Consider the following 13,850-nt stretch of genomic DNA (forward strand, 5'->3'; position numbering starts at 1 on the left):
AGACTCCAGTGAAGTGCCACTGCCCAGGATTTTCAGCTCTGCTGACAGACCCTGCTCACAGATTTCTGAGTGCAGGAATGTCACCAGGGCAGTCATGACCCAGCTGCCTGAGCTGGCTCTTGGTGGCATGAGGTCATCTCCATTCCTAGGGGCTGACCAGAACACTGCCAAAGGAAGCCCTGGGTAGATTTGTGCCTGCATGAAGTTGTCACCTCCTTTGGAGTTGCAGAGGATTCCTCCCAGGGAGAAACCCAACACAGCTTTCCTCCCCTGGATCACAGATCCCGTTGCAGGAAACACCCGCCTGACCTCTTTAGATGCAACTTCATTCCCAGGTGGGAACCTGAGACTCCTAAAAGGTCCCTACCCCAAAACTTTATTCCAGAGACAATCTGTGACATTTGACAGCTCAACAGTGCCATAAATAGTTCAAGAGACCTTGCCTCCTGAGCCTGGTGTCCCAGCCTGGATCCACAGGGAACCTTGCAGAGTTGCTGCTGTGCCCATTAGTGTCTCCTGGGTAAATCTCAGTCTTTCCTTAGTCATTTGCTCCCTTGGCCTGGGCACTGCAGGGATGGAGGACATTGCCTGGTGAGCACATCTTGCGTGGCTGTTTGCAGTTCCTTTGCCCAGGGGTTCCTGAGCAGCTCCAGCTGTCCAGAGGGCAGTTGAAGGTCTCTTTGAAGAAGGGTGAGGCACTTCCCTTGAGGACTGGCTTGGAAAGGCAACACTCTGGAGGTTGTCTTGCCCCTCCACTTTCCATGCCAATGTGTTCAGTCATTTGGTGCTTTTCCAGAGCCCTTCCTTGCCTATTGTGCCACTGCTGACGGTTGTGCTTCCCAGGGAAAGCTGAGCCCACCATCCCTTCCCAAGAGGGAAACAATCCCCCAGTGCCTGTTCCAGAGAGCTCTCCTGTTTCTCTGGTAATTCTCCACACCTCTGGCAGTCTGTACATGCAATGCCCAGGGATCTGGAGTCATTTACAGGGATGGGCCTGGTGTTGGGAATCTCCCATGGGTGTCAGGAATCTCCCATGGGTGTCATGCTGCAGGGATGCAACATATCCTGCTTTCAGGAGGAGGACTGAGGTCAGCTCTTGATGCTGGTGACTGTGCTGGTTTAAAGGTGAACCAGCAGGGGAAATGAACTCACCACAAGAGAGATTATAAGTCAGACCTAAAATTTAATAATAATATTACAATAACAACACTGGCACAAAAGGGGAATTGCTTTCAACTCACAAAACCCCAGCAGTATAACCCAGTGTCCTGGGGCACAAACCCAAGGGGGTTTGTTTGCCCTTGTGCTGAGACCCCTGTGCTTCCCCCAAGTCCAGAGCAAAAGGAAATGACAAACCTGTTGGTGCAGGTGAGGGCTGTGGTCTGGGCGAGAGCGGGGATCTCCTCCTGTTGAGGTCCTGCTGCTCCTCTGGATCCGACGAGAGGTTCCCAAGGTCTTCTTACCCACCCCTTATGTACCTTCAGGGAGCACCCAGTCCCTCCCCCTGGGCGGGGACTCACACAATGGGTGATTAACTCTGGGAGCCAGGGGGTATTGAACTGTTGATGGCCCATTAGCAGCTCCGCCCCCTCAGGCTGGGTGTGAAGGTGATAATGGCTCCCTGGGCAGCTGCTGCTAATGGCCCATTGTCCTTGGGGAATGAATAGAGGGGGTAGAATACACAGCTTTGATCATTCCCACACAGGGTTAGCTGGTCCCTGCTGCTGAACTAGGACAGTGACCAAAGCAGCAGCAAGGCCCCTGTGACCAGCACAAGGGTCACAATGTCCCCCTCATGTGGGCTCAGCTGGGCTGGGGGACATTTGCCACTTGAAAGGGAGCCATGTGATGCAGCTATAAATGAGCTCAGTAAGGGACCAAAAGCAGTCCAGGTCCTGGACCCCCAGGCCAGGCAAAGCCCTTGGATGTTTTTAAGTTTATTATGGGATACAATTCACCTGGAGTTTCTTGAGGATTGTCTTCTGAAAGATTGTAAACAACCCACCTCACAGATCCAGTTCCTAAAGCTTAGAGAACAACACTGTGCTGGAACAGCTTCTTCCCTGGCTTTCAGACAGGTGATTTTGCTCCCTAGGCCACTCTGTCTGCATTTGCATTTGTTCCCATGACCACAGGTTTCCTGTGCCATGGAGCACCTGGAATACAGAGGCTCGAGCCCCACCCACCCCAAACCCACACACTGCACTGGTGTCTTATGGACCTTCCTGGTGCTGCAACATTTTTATTACTCACTCTACTTCTATTCTATTCTAAAACATCAATAAAGCATTACCAGGTCAATTATTTTTATTCTATTAACAGAAACATGTGCTCTTTCTTTGAGATAAAACATTTCTCTCTTGCACCAGAGCTCTGACCCTTTTTTGTGCTGTCAAGTGCCTTTGTGATATCTCCTGGAGGTTCAGAAAACCAGTAGCCAGGTCTCTAATTACTTTCTGGCCCTAATCCTTCCCAAGCTTTATTGCTAAAAGCCTTAATTAAACAAGAAGAACCTTGTGAAGTTTAGCCCAGGGGCACATCAGGGAACTCTGGAGAAGCCAATTTACTACTCCGAGAATCCAAGAAACTTCTGTACCTGGTTCACTCAGAGGTTTTACTCTCTACTAGACTGAGTAATGTGGACATCAGGTGCAAACATGTGCAAGGGCAGTGGGAACAACTGCAGGTCCCTGTTCAGGCCAGTGGGAACTCCCAAGCATGGTTAGATACCTCTGCTTTGGGAATGACAATGGCTCTGTAAGAGAAAACCTCCCTCCTGAGAGCAGGAACTCTCACAAATTTCAGGGGATGTGATTGTCTTTTGCTAATGACTAAAGAGCTTTTGTCCTCCAAGCTGAGCCATTAGTTTGGAGATGAGAAAGAGGGGCTCTGTTCCTGACCCTGCCACTTCTCTTGGACAGGTCACAGCCACCAGAGGTGCTTTTACTCTCCCCACTTGTAAAACAGAGCAGAGGAGGCTGCATTTGCTTCCAAGGCACTGAGAAATTCCAAAGAAGTGTTTAAGAGCTCCCATTGTTCTAACAAGTAGCAATTATCCACTGGTGGAGCTGGGGAGTTGGAGAGGGGGAGAACAAAGGATGGAAACTCCATTCTCCTGTGCTCCTGCTCCCAGGAAACTGAGGAATCTCGCAGGTGGCTCTGCTGGATCTGGCTCACATGCTCAAGGGTTTGCTGATCAAAATTCAGCCCAGGAGATCATTTTCCCCTCTGATTGATGGGGAACCTTGTTGCTTTTTTTTTTTTTGGCTTTCTGTCACTGGGACTAAGATGTTGGAAATACCTCTGGCCTCCTTTTTCTAGTGGACACAACTTTGTGGTCTTTGAGTGGCTCTCCTTGGGTGTGTGCCATGGTGTTGGGAATTGTGTGCTCCCTGGAGATCTCTTAAAGGATGCCCTGAACTTGTAGCTGTGTCAATCCTGGTTGTGTTTTCAGTCCTGTCTTTCTTACAGATTTTTCTCCCTGTGGATGATGCATGAAATCAAGATGATGTATGAAATCAAGAAATTCTGAAATCATAAAATTAGAGAATCACCGAGTCATAGAATGGTTTGGGTTTGAAGGGACCTGAAAGCCCATCCCATTCTGTCCCTGGCCATGAGCAGGGACACCTTCCACTGTCCCAGGTTGCTCCAAGCCCTGTCCAACCTGGCCTTGGACACTCCCAGGGCTGGGGCAGCCACAGCTTCTCTGCCCAACCTGTGCCAGGGCCTGCCCACCCTCACAGGGAAGAATTCCTTCCCAATTTCCCATCTAAACCTACTCTCTGTCAGTTTGAAGTCATTCCTCTTTGTTCTGTCCCTCTTGGCCCTTGTAAATAGTCCTTCTTCATCTTTCTTGCATCTCCTTCAAGTACTGCAAGGCCACAATGAGATCACTCCAAAGTTCCTCTTCTCCAGGATGAACAATCCCAACTCTCTCTCAGCCTTTCCTCACAGCAGAGGTGATCCCAAATCATCCTTCTGGCCCCCTCTGAGCCCGAACACTGAAAGAAAAGCAGACCTGAGGATGTTTCTTATTTCTCTCTGACCTTCCCTTGCTCATCACCAGGGGACAGATTAGTCTCAGTCCAACAACTTGCTTTGCTCAAAAAAGGTTTTACCAAACTTTGGGAAAAGTGGTCACAGCTCATGGGTTTGTTTGAGTTTGGACTTCAACACCTGCTATTCTGAGGGCTTTCAAACAATCCTGAAGATGTGCCTCATCCCTGCAGAATCTGACAGTGGTATTAATGTAATGAACCCCACCAGTTCCCCTGGAAACAGTCAGGGGCTGATTGGATTAGTCAGCAGGGAAGGGCCCGAGCTCAGGAATCAATCAGTGACACATGATCAGATTGAAAAGTGATATTATTGTTTTCTTCTTCTGGGGAGTCAGGGCTGGGCAAGGTGGGCTTTGCCTGTCAGACAGAATTACTTCAAGGCTGAGAGCTCCATGGCAGCTCCTTAACTTTTCTCCTCACTTTGCTGAAGAGATCCAGACACCTCTGCAGCTGGGAAGGTCCCAGAGATAGCACAGGGACCCAAAGGAACGGAGCACAACTGCAGTGTTTTGGATGAGAACCTGTTAGGGCAAGTCCAGAGGAGGCACCAATATGATCAGAGGGCTGGAGCAGCTCTGTTGTGGGCAAAGGTTGGAGAAATGGGATTGTTCAGCCTGGAGAAGAGAAGCTTTGGGGTGCCCTAATTGTGGCTGTCTTAGTTTGAGGGAAAACCCAAAATGTTTACCAAAAAAGCAGAGGAGAAGATTCCTCCACAATAATCAGGTCACTCTTTATTAAAGTTAAGAAAAAGGAACTTTAATTAGAAAATGGATATAAGAAGGATAACTGTTCTTAACTACTATATATATACATATATAGGTAGATATGGATATAACTGTAAACAGATCTGAGCAAACTACTCCCCCAGCACCAAAAGTAAAACCAAAAGAGAACACCACCCCCACCACCACCCCCAAAACCGGTGGGTTCCTCCTGGAGAAGTTCCATGCATGGACAGTGTCAGTGTCACACCTGGGCTGGCTGCAGGGTGAGTTCTCAGTCTTTTCTCAGCGAGGCAGAGACGAGCAGATGAACTCACATGGACTCTCTCTCTCTCCTTGTCCTCTGTTCCCATCGAAGAAGGAAAGTTGGGAGTGGAGGAAATGGTGATAATTCCCTGGAATCTTCTTGCAGTCCAAATCGGTCCCCAGGAAGAGAGAAAAAAACAAATGTCTGCAGTGTGTCCTGAAGCAGCTCTGTCTCTCCTCTCTTCTCTCTCTCTCTGAAGCTCAGGGTGCCCAGAGGTGGAGGGGGAAAAGCAAAGAGCAGAGCCAGAAAAAATGGAGCTCTCACCAGCAAACAGTGGCTCCTTTTCTGCAGCTGCCCAAAAGAAAAAAACCCAAAAAATCAAACCAGCACACAGGGAACAACAAAAGAAAAACTTCTCCCCATCCCTAGGTGCTGGAGTTCTGTTTTCTCACCTCCACCCAACCACTAAGCTTGACTCTAAGTCATCAGCTCCCTTTTGTCCTCAGTCCTGGCCCTCCAAGCCTAAACCTTTTGTGCTGGTATGGTGAGAAAAGTTCTCTGAGGGGGCTCTTCCCAACACCACCTTCCTGTGTTTGGCTTCAGAGGACATGAAGGGAACCAACAAGAAAGATGAAGAGAGACTTATATACAGGGGCCTGGAGTGACAGGACACAGGGAAAGGTTTCCCACTGCCAGAGGGCAGAATTAGATGGGATATGGGGAAGGAACTCTTGGCTGTGAGGGTGGGCAGGCCTTGGCACAGGTTGGAAGGAGAAGCTGTGGCTGCCCCATCCCTGGGAGTGTCCAAGGCCAGGCTGGACAGGGCTTGGAGCAACCTGGGACAGTTGTCAGTGGAAGGTGTCACTGCCCATGGCAGGAGAGTGGAACAGGATGGTCTTTAAGGTTCCTTCCAACCCAAACCACCCTGTGATTCCATGATTTTGGGTGCTTCTTTGGTTCTGCAGTGACCATTTGTGAAGGCTGCTCTGCTCACCTGTAATTTTGCATCATGAGAAGGCAGAATGAAACATTCTATTTATTGACCAAGAAGATGGGGCTTTTTGCACGAGTGCCCAAGCAGCTGTGACTCCTCTACAGGCCACGAGCACCATGGGCCATGGGACTGCAGTTACCTCACTGTAATTCCAAGTAAAAACCAGAGACTGTGGCCAAACAGTAACAAAAACCCCAAACCCAAAACAAGCAATTATTTAAATGAGATTGGAGACTTGCAGGATCCAAGGCTTAGTGAGATACAGCTTAACAGAGCCAATGCTTGGCAGAAACTAACCCACTTCTCTGCAAAACAGGCAGGTTTGGATGTTGCTGGTTTAAGCACAGTCACTTCTCAAGTCAGAAGCCAGTGCTGAAAATTGGAGCCAAGAAAGCCAAAGAGCATTCTCAGATTTCAGGGCAAGCTTTTATGTTATTCCAGAGGGTCCAAAGGAGGGACACAGAAATGGGGAAGGGCCTGGAGGGGCAGCGTGTGAGGGCACTCAGGGCACTTGGTGTGTTCAGCTGGAGAAGAGGAGACTGAGGGGAGACCTCAGTGCAGGTCCAACTTCCTCAGGAGGGGCAGAGGAGGGACAGGCACTGAGCTCTGCTCTGTGGGGACCAGGGACAGCACCCAGGGAATGGCTGGAGCTGTGTCAGGGCAGGGTCAGGTTGGATCTCAGGGAAAGGCTCTTCCCCCAGAGGGTGGTGGGCACTGAGCAGGGTCCCCAGGGCAGTGGGCACAGCCCCAAGGCTGTCAGAGCTCCAGGAGGGTTTGGATGATGCTCTGGGACACAGAGTGTGACTCTTGGGGATGGTCCTGTGCAGGGCTGAGGGTTGGACTGGATGATCCTTGTGGATCCCTTCCAACTCAGCATATCCTTTGATTCTGGGATTCCAGTGCATGAACCTCAGTGACTAAAGCCTGTATGAACAACAGAGCTGGAAAACACAACTGCCTTTTCTACTCTTGGAATGTCAGGAAAGGTTTGGCAAATACTTCAGGTGCTCCATTGGTGAAAATTATTCCCCAAATCCATCTCCTCCTCTGACTTCTGTTTATCAGTCACCAGAAGTTCCTCAGAGCACTTCCACTCTGAGCTACTCCAGTGAGCTGGGGCTGCTCAGCCAGACTTGGCTCCCCCTGTCCAGGTGGCTGCACAAGCACTTCCAGCACAGTACCCTCTGTGTAATGCAGCTGAATATCCAGCCTCATGAATATTCAGGCAGGAGATTTGAAAATTCACTTTTGTGTGCACTTGGGTGCTCAGCTGAACGTTCTTGGAAAGCAAACAGCAGTGGGGACCCAGCACTGGTGTTTCCTGCAGAATTCAGAGGCTCAAAAATAATTCCCCTTGTTGCCTTGGTGTAAGGATGGCAGGGCAGTGTCCTGGGACTGTCCTATCCCACTGCTTTGTGCAGCTGCTTCTCCACCCAGTTCTGCCCTCCTGGCCATCATGGGGGTTCATTCTCATCCCAACACATCTTACTGGAAGGAAGGAAACCCTGGAAGATGCAGTTCTTTGAGCATTGTTCACCCTGCCCAGTACTCATAGGAATTACTGTCCTTAAATTCACTTAGACCAGAAACCTCCTTGAGCTTCCAGAGCTCCCAGAGCTCCCAGATCCAGGGGACATCCCCCCCAGTGTGTGTGTTAGTCCTGGAGAGCTCCTGGGCTCTGCAGCTGCTTTTCTCCCAGACTGCTTCTCTGTGATATCTGGGGAAGGCAAAATTAAGACATAGACTTAGTTCCAGTGTTAAGCCAGAGTAGAGAGCATGCAAATAATCACTGTGCTAATTAGTCTAATTACTTCAGAGATAGCAGTTTTCCCCAGGAACTTGTGCTCAGTCGCTTGGCAAAGTAAACGTGAGGCCAATCAGACCCCTGAGGCTGAGCAAGTGGCTCCCCAGGACGTGCTGGGAGGGAGAGGGGGATTGGGATGGCTCTCCTTTAACTCCCCCCTCTCCAGCAGGGCTGTAAAGGGGTTTTAATTCAAGAGAATCTGCTTGTGTGGAGCAGGAGGAAACACTAAAATACCACTGTGCCTGATGAGTCAGCAGTGGAGAAAATGCTGCCCTTGCATTGCTCCCACCCTGCTCCCACATCTGGGACAGCTTTCCCTGCCCTTCCACCCTGTGCTCTGCTAATTCTGCACAGGACATTGGGGGGTATAGCCCTTGGTTTCTGCTCCTTAAATATGTTCCATTTCCAAGAAATTTCCAGTCTCTCACTTCTAAAGGTTCAGCTCTGACCACCAGGCACCACAGGGCTGGAATGGTTTGAGTGGGAAGGAATCTCCAAGCTCAGCTCATGCCATGGGCAGGGACACCTCCCACCAGCCCAGGCTCCTCCAAGCCCCGTCCAACCTGGCCTGGGACACTCCCAGGGATAGGGCAGCCACAGCTTCTCTGGCAACCTGTTCCAGGACCTCACCACACTCACAGGGAACAATTTCTTCCCCACATCCCACCTATCCCTGCCCTCTGGCAGGGGGAAGTCATTCCCCCTTGTCCTGTCCCTCCATCCCTTGTCCCCAGTCCCTCTCCAGCTCTCCTGGAGCCCCTTTAGGGGCTCTGGAAGGGGCTCTCAGGTGTCCCTGGAGCCTTCTCTTCTTCATGTGAGCCCCCCCAGCTCTCCCAGCCTGGCTCCAAAGGGGCTCCAGCCCTGGAGCATCTCCAGGGCCTCCTCTGGACTCTCTCCAGCAGCTCCATGTCCTTCCTGTGCTGGGCCCAGGGCTGGGGCAGCTCCGCAGGGGGGTCTCACCTGAGAGGGTAGAGGGGCACAATCCTCCCCTGCCCTGCTGCCCACAGTGTGGGACCAGACCAGGGCATGGGGGGTTCTGGTTGCTGGTTCATGTCCAGCCTCTCCCCCTCAGCAACCCCAAGTCCTTCTCCCCAGGGCTGCTCTCAATCTGTTCATCCCCAGCCTGGATTGGTGCCGGGGGCTGCCCTGACCCAGGTGCAGCACCAGCCCTTGGCCATGTTAAACCCTAAGATTCCCATGGACCCTCTGCTGGAGCTTGTCCAGCTCCCCCTGGGTGGCCCTGACCTTCAACTGTGTCAGTGCACAACAGAGTTGTTTCTCCCTGGAGAAATTTGGGCTAGATCTATTTTTCCACTCTGCCACATTTTGACCAGATATATTTTCAACACATGCCACACTAGGTTTGGGGTTTTTTCTTCCTTCCTTTCAGGAAGAATACAAAGTGTGATTTTTGTCTTTCCCCTCCTTTTCTACTTTGTAACTTTACAAATGTTTCCAATACATGAAAGTGACACTGTGACAAATTCACTTTTCTCTTCCAGCTCTGTCACTTTTCTAAAGTTGAGAAAGTTTTAAGAAGCTCCAAGTGAAAAAAGGAAAGAAAGGAAAGGGCAAAGAAAGAATCCTGACTTTTTCTTGCATTCAGCTGTAAAAGCAAGAAAGGATGACTCCTGACCCAACACAGCTTGATGCCTGGATTTGGTGGGACAGAAGACCCTCTAAAGGGGCTGCTGAGGTGATCATAGAATCATAGAACAGCCTGGCTTGCCATCCAGTGCCACTCCCTGCCATGAGCAGGGACACCTCCCACCAGCCCAGGTTGCTCCAAGCCCTGTCCAACCTGGCCTTGGACACTCCCAGGGATGGGGCAGTCACAGCTTCTCTGCCCAACCTGTGCCAGGGCACCCCCACCCTCACAGGGAGCAATTTCTTCCCAGTACCCATCTGACCCTGCCCTCTGGCAGTGGGAAGCCATTCCCTTTGTCCTGTGATGCCAGGCCCTTGTAAATAGTCCTCTGTTACCAGCTGCCTTCAGGTACTGGAGGGTCAGTTAGGTCATCCTGAATAGAACCTTCTCTCCTCCAGGCTCAACAATCCCTGTTGTTTCAGTGCCTGGCCAGCTCCCACAGCCTCTATTCCCATTGCTGCCATGCCTGGATCCATGTACAGCTCCCACTGGGCTCAGCATGGAAGCAGCAGCCAGGAGCTGGAAGAGGGAAAGGAGCAGCTCTCACCTCCTTGCAGTTGGCCTTGACCCAACGAGAAGGATCAACAGGGACCAACCACTCTGGATTTATTTCTTCTGCACCTCTGAATGTTTCTGCTGCTCTGCCCTAAGACAACATCAGCCAAGTCACCTGAAATTCCAGGTGTCTGGAGCAGATGAGGAACTGGCACTGGGTCAGGAACTGCTGGGATGGAGTTTAAGAAGCTCCTTATCCCCTCTCAGCTCCTTGTTTGTGCAGGCAGTACCAGCAGCACGGGGTGGGCAGCACCAGCCTACCTGAAGATGTGACTCTCCACTGTTTCTGTGTTCCTGGGTGGCTTCCAGATGCACCAGAGGGGTGCCAGACAGGCAGGAGCACCTGCCAGACATCCCACAAATTAGAGATCCCAGCCCAAAGGAGAGCCTGGCTATGCCCTGCCAAGGTGCCAGTCCCTGCAGGGCTGCTTCCCTGTTTCTGGAGGTGTTTGTCTCAATGTTGTGCTGCCATTGTGCCTCCTGAAATGCTGCCAGTTTGGGGCTGTCACTGACAATCTCCTCAGCATCCAAAGAGCCTCTCTTGCCTGCCTGTCCTGCCTGGTGTCCCCATCTCCCCTCCTTTGGCTGCTGCTGTACCATGCACTGGAGATTGCTGCAAAGAAACCCTTCACACTCCTCAATTTAATAATCTCCTGGAATCCTCGCAGCCTTGCAGATCTGCTTATGAATAAATTAGCTGTGCTTTGTGAGACTAAATACATCTGCACGCTCTGGAAACACTCGTAATGACACTGGGGGTGTAATCATGTGTTAGAGGCAAGAGGATGTTTGTTGCCATTGTGATTTATTTTCCTGGAGTTCCTGCCATCCTGCCTAAGGTGATTCCTGGTGGTGGGAGACTCCGTGGTGTTTGGTGAAGTGCTGGTGGTTCCTGAAGGAACATCTGGTCCTCACTCTGCTGGGATCACATCGCCCTGGCCTGGTGTAGCAGTGAGAGCTGTAACAGTGACAAGAACAGACTCATGGAATCAGTTGGGTTGGAAGAGATCTCTGAGATCATCAAGTCCAACCCTTGATCCAACAGCACTCTGATTACCAGATCATGGCACTGAGTGCCACATCCAGTCTCATCTTAAAAACCTCCAGGGACAGTAAATCCACGCCCTCTCTGGGCAGCCATTCCAATGCCTGAGCACTCTCTCTGTAAATAATTTCTTTCTAATATCCAACCTAAAACTTCCCTGGCAGAGCTTAAGCCTGTGCCCTTTTGTTCTGCTGCTGGTTTCCTGGGAGGAGACCAACCCCCCACCTGGCTACAACCTCCTGTAAGGGAGTTGTAGGGAGTGATGAGGTTCCCCCTGAGCCTCCTCTTCTCCAGGCTGAACACCCCCAGCTCCCTCAGCCTCTCCCCACAGCACTTGTGCTCCAGTCCCTTCTCCAGCCTCGTTGCTCTTCTCTGGCCCCGCTCCAGCCCCTCAATCTCTTGCCTCAACTGAGGGGCCCAGAACTGAACACAACACTCAAGGTGTGGCCTCCCCAAGGCAGAGTCCAGGGGAAGGGTCACTGCCCTGGGCCTGCTGGCCACGCTAGTTTGGATCCAGGACAGGATCCCATTGGCCACCTGGGCACACTGTTGGCTCCTGTTGAGCTTCCTGTCCCTCAGACCCCCAGGTTCCTCTGCCTGGCTGCTCTCCAGGATCTCAGAATATGCTGAGTTGGAAGGGACCCACAAGGATCATCCAGTCCGACCCTTAACCCTGCACAGGACCATCCCCAGGAGTCACACCCTGTGCCCCAGAGCATCATCCAAACACTCCTGGAGCTCTGGCAGCCTTGGGGCTGTGCCCACTGCCCTGGGGAGCCTGCTCAGTGCCCACCACCCTCTGGGGGAAGAATCTTTTCCTGAGATCCAACCTGACCCTGCCCTGACACAGCTCCAGCCATTCCCTGGGTCCTGTCACTGGTCACACAAAACAGAGATTGGAGCTGTCCCTCAGGAGGAGCTGCAGACACCAGTGAATTCTGCCCTCAGTCTCCTCTTCTCCAGCTGAACACACCAAGTGCCCTCAGCCCCTCCTCACACACCTTCCCCACCAGACCCTTCCCCATCTTCGTTTTTGTTATGGGTTCACCCAGGTGGGCCTAAATTTGGACTCTGGAGTCTGGACTAGGCCGAAGCTGTCAGCTGACTTGAGCTGGGCTGAGCCAACAGCTGACCTCTTCTAGCCAGTAACTTTGTATTCCATCCCACATTATGGCATCATCTCCAGGGAAGCAGGAACCAGTGTGGGAGTGGTTAAGGCAGTGGCTTCTCAGCCTCCTCTTGGGAGGACACACGATGCTGTCCCAGGGGGGATGGAGAGGACCAGGCCCACCACTGGCTCACAGGGTACCTCAGGAAAGTAAATTGTGTTGTTCTGGGTCTCTCCTTTCTGCTTGGGTTTGTCTCCCTGGGGAATAAGGTTTTTCTTAAGTAATGTGGAGTTAAGACAGTAGAATTTGTGTGTTCGTTATGAAGTGGGAAATTTGTTATTGCAGTCTTGTGTGAGTGTATATTTGTACTCTCTTCTAATTGTCTCTTCCTTTCTGTGAAAAATATATGTAGTTTTAGTATAAACGTGGTTTGAAGTGTTTTTTTTTTCCTTTCCCGTCTCTTTTCCTCCCTTTCCCTGGTCTTAGGAGGGAGGTTTTTCTCTCTGTGCTTGGGTGGGTTGGCAGTTGCTTATCTCAAACCAAGACAGGTTTCCTCCTTTGGACACTCTCCAATAGCTTTAGGTCCTTCTTAGATTGTGGTGTCCAAAACTGCACTATCAAAACTGCAACCAAATATGAGGGCAGCATGCAGAGACCCGGGACCCCACACACGTGCTGCCATGTCAGTGGAACTTGCTGTAGGCACTTTGTCAACAGCTTTGAATTTCTGAGAGAGATGAAGTGTAAGATCAATGCACCTCCTTCACAAGCTCAGGATACTGTGATGGTTTGATCCAGGCCTTCCTTGGTACCCAGATGTAACTGGGGAGGGGCTTGTCAGGTATTCCTCACCCATTTTTTACCTCCCATGGGACAAGGGAGGATATGAGACAGGGAGATAGGAAGTTGTTGGTTCTTCTGTTTCCAGCGAGAGTTGGGAGCAAGGAGTTTTTGCTGCTCTCAGTCCCTTATTGGAGCCACACAGAAGATTGGAGAGTAGATGTGAGTGAGGGGGTGTGAGAGAGGGGCCTGGCTTTCTTCTGAGAGTGGTTAGTAGGGTTGTATTGTACTGGTTTGCTTTGGGGGTGGGTGGGGGTGTTTGGTACCTATTGCTGCTGTTTTGTCTCTTTGTTGTCCCTTTTTCCCCCTTCCCTTTTCCCTTTCCCTCGTGTGGGTGCACATTGTATACATACAATTGCAAATGTGTAGAAATATACATATATATACCCTGACTTAATTCAGTTTCTTTCAAGTTCTTTTTTCCCTTTTTCCTTTTCCCTGCTTTGAGGAACGGAGGGAGAAGGAGAGACAGCTCAGGGCCGGGAAAGCAAAACGAAACCAAGACACCCACCTGCCCCCAGCCTTGGGTTTGGGCATGGACACCACTCCAGGAGCTGCTACACCTTGGACTGTAGTTTGAGGTGGCATCTTTCATTACTGTCCTCACAGGATGACTTTCCTCACCAGCAGTCTTGATTGCTGAAGAACTGCTTTGTGACAAGACAGGCCCAGGACTGACATTAGCAGATAGAAAGAAACCACCCTGTGGTTTTCTTAACTCTTCTTCCTGTGCTTCCTCACTCTCCTGTAAATGATTCGCTTTATTCTTGAAACCACTGATCAGTTCCAGATAATGCAAATTCCAGCTGCAGGGGAAGACTCTAT

This window comes from Pithys albifrons, chromosome 17 (genome assembly GCF_047495875.1).
Source record: "Pithys albifrons albifrons isolate INPA30051 chromosome 17, PitAlb_v1, whole genome shotgun sequence".
Lineage (NCBI taxonomy): Eukaryota > Metazoa > Chordata > Aves > Passeriformes > Thamnophilidae > Pithys > Pithys albifrons.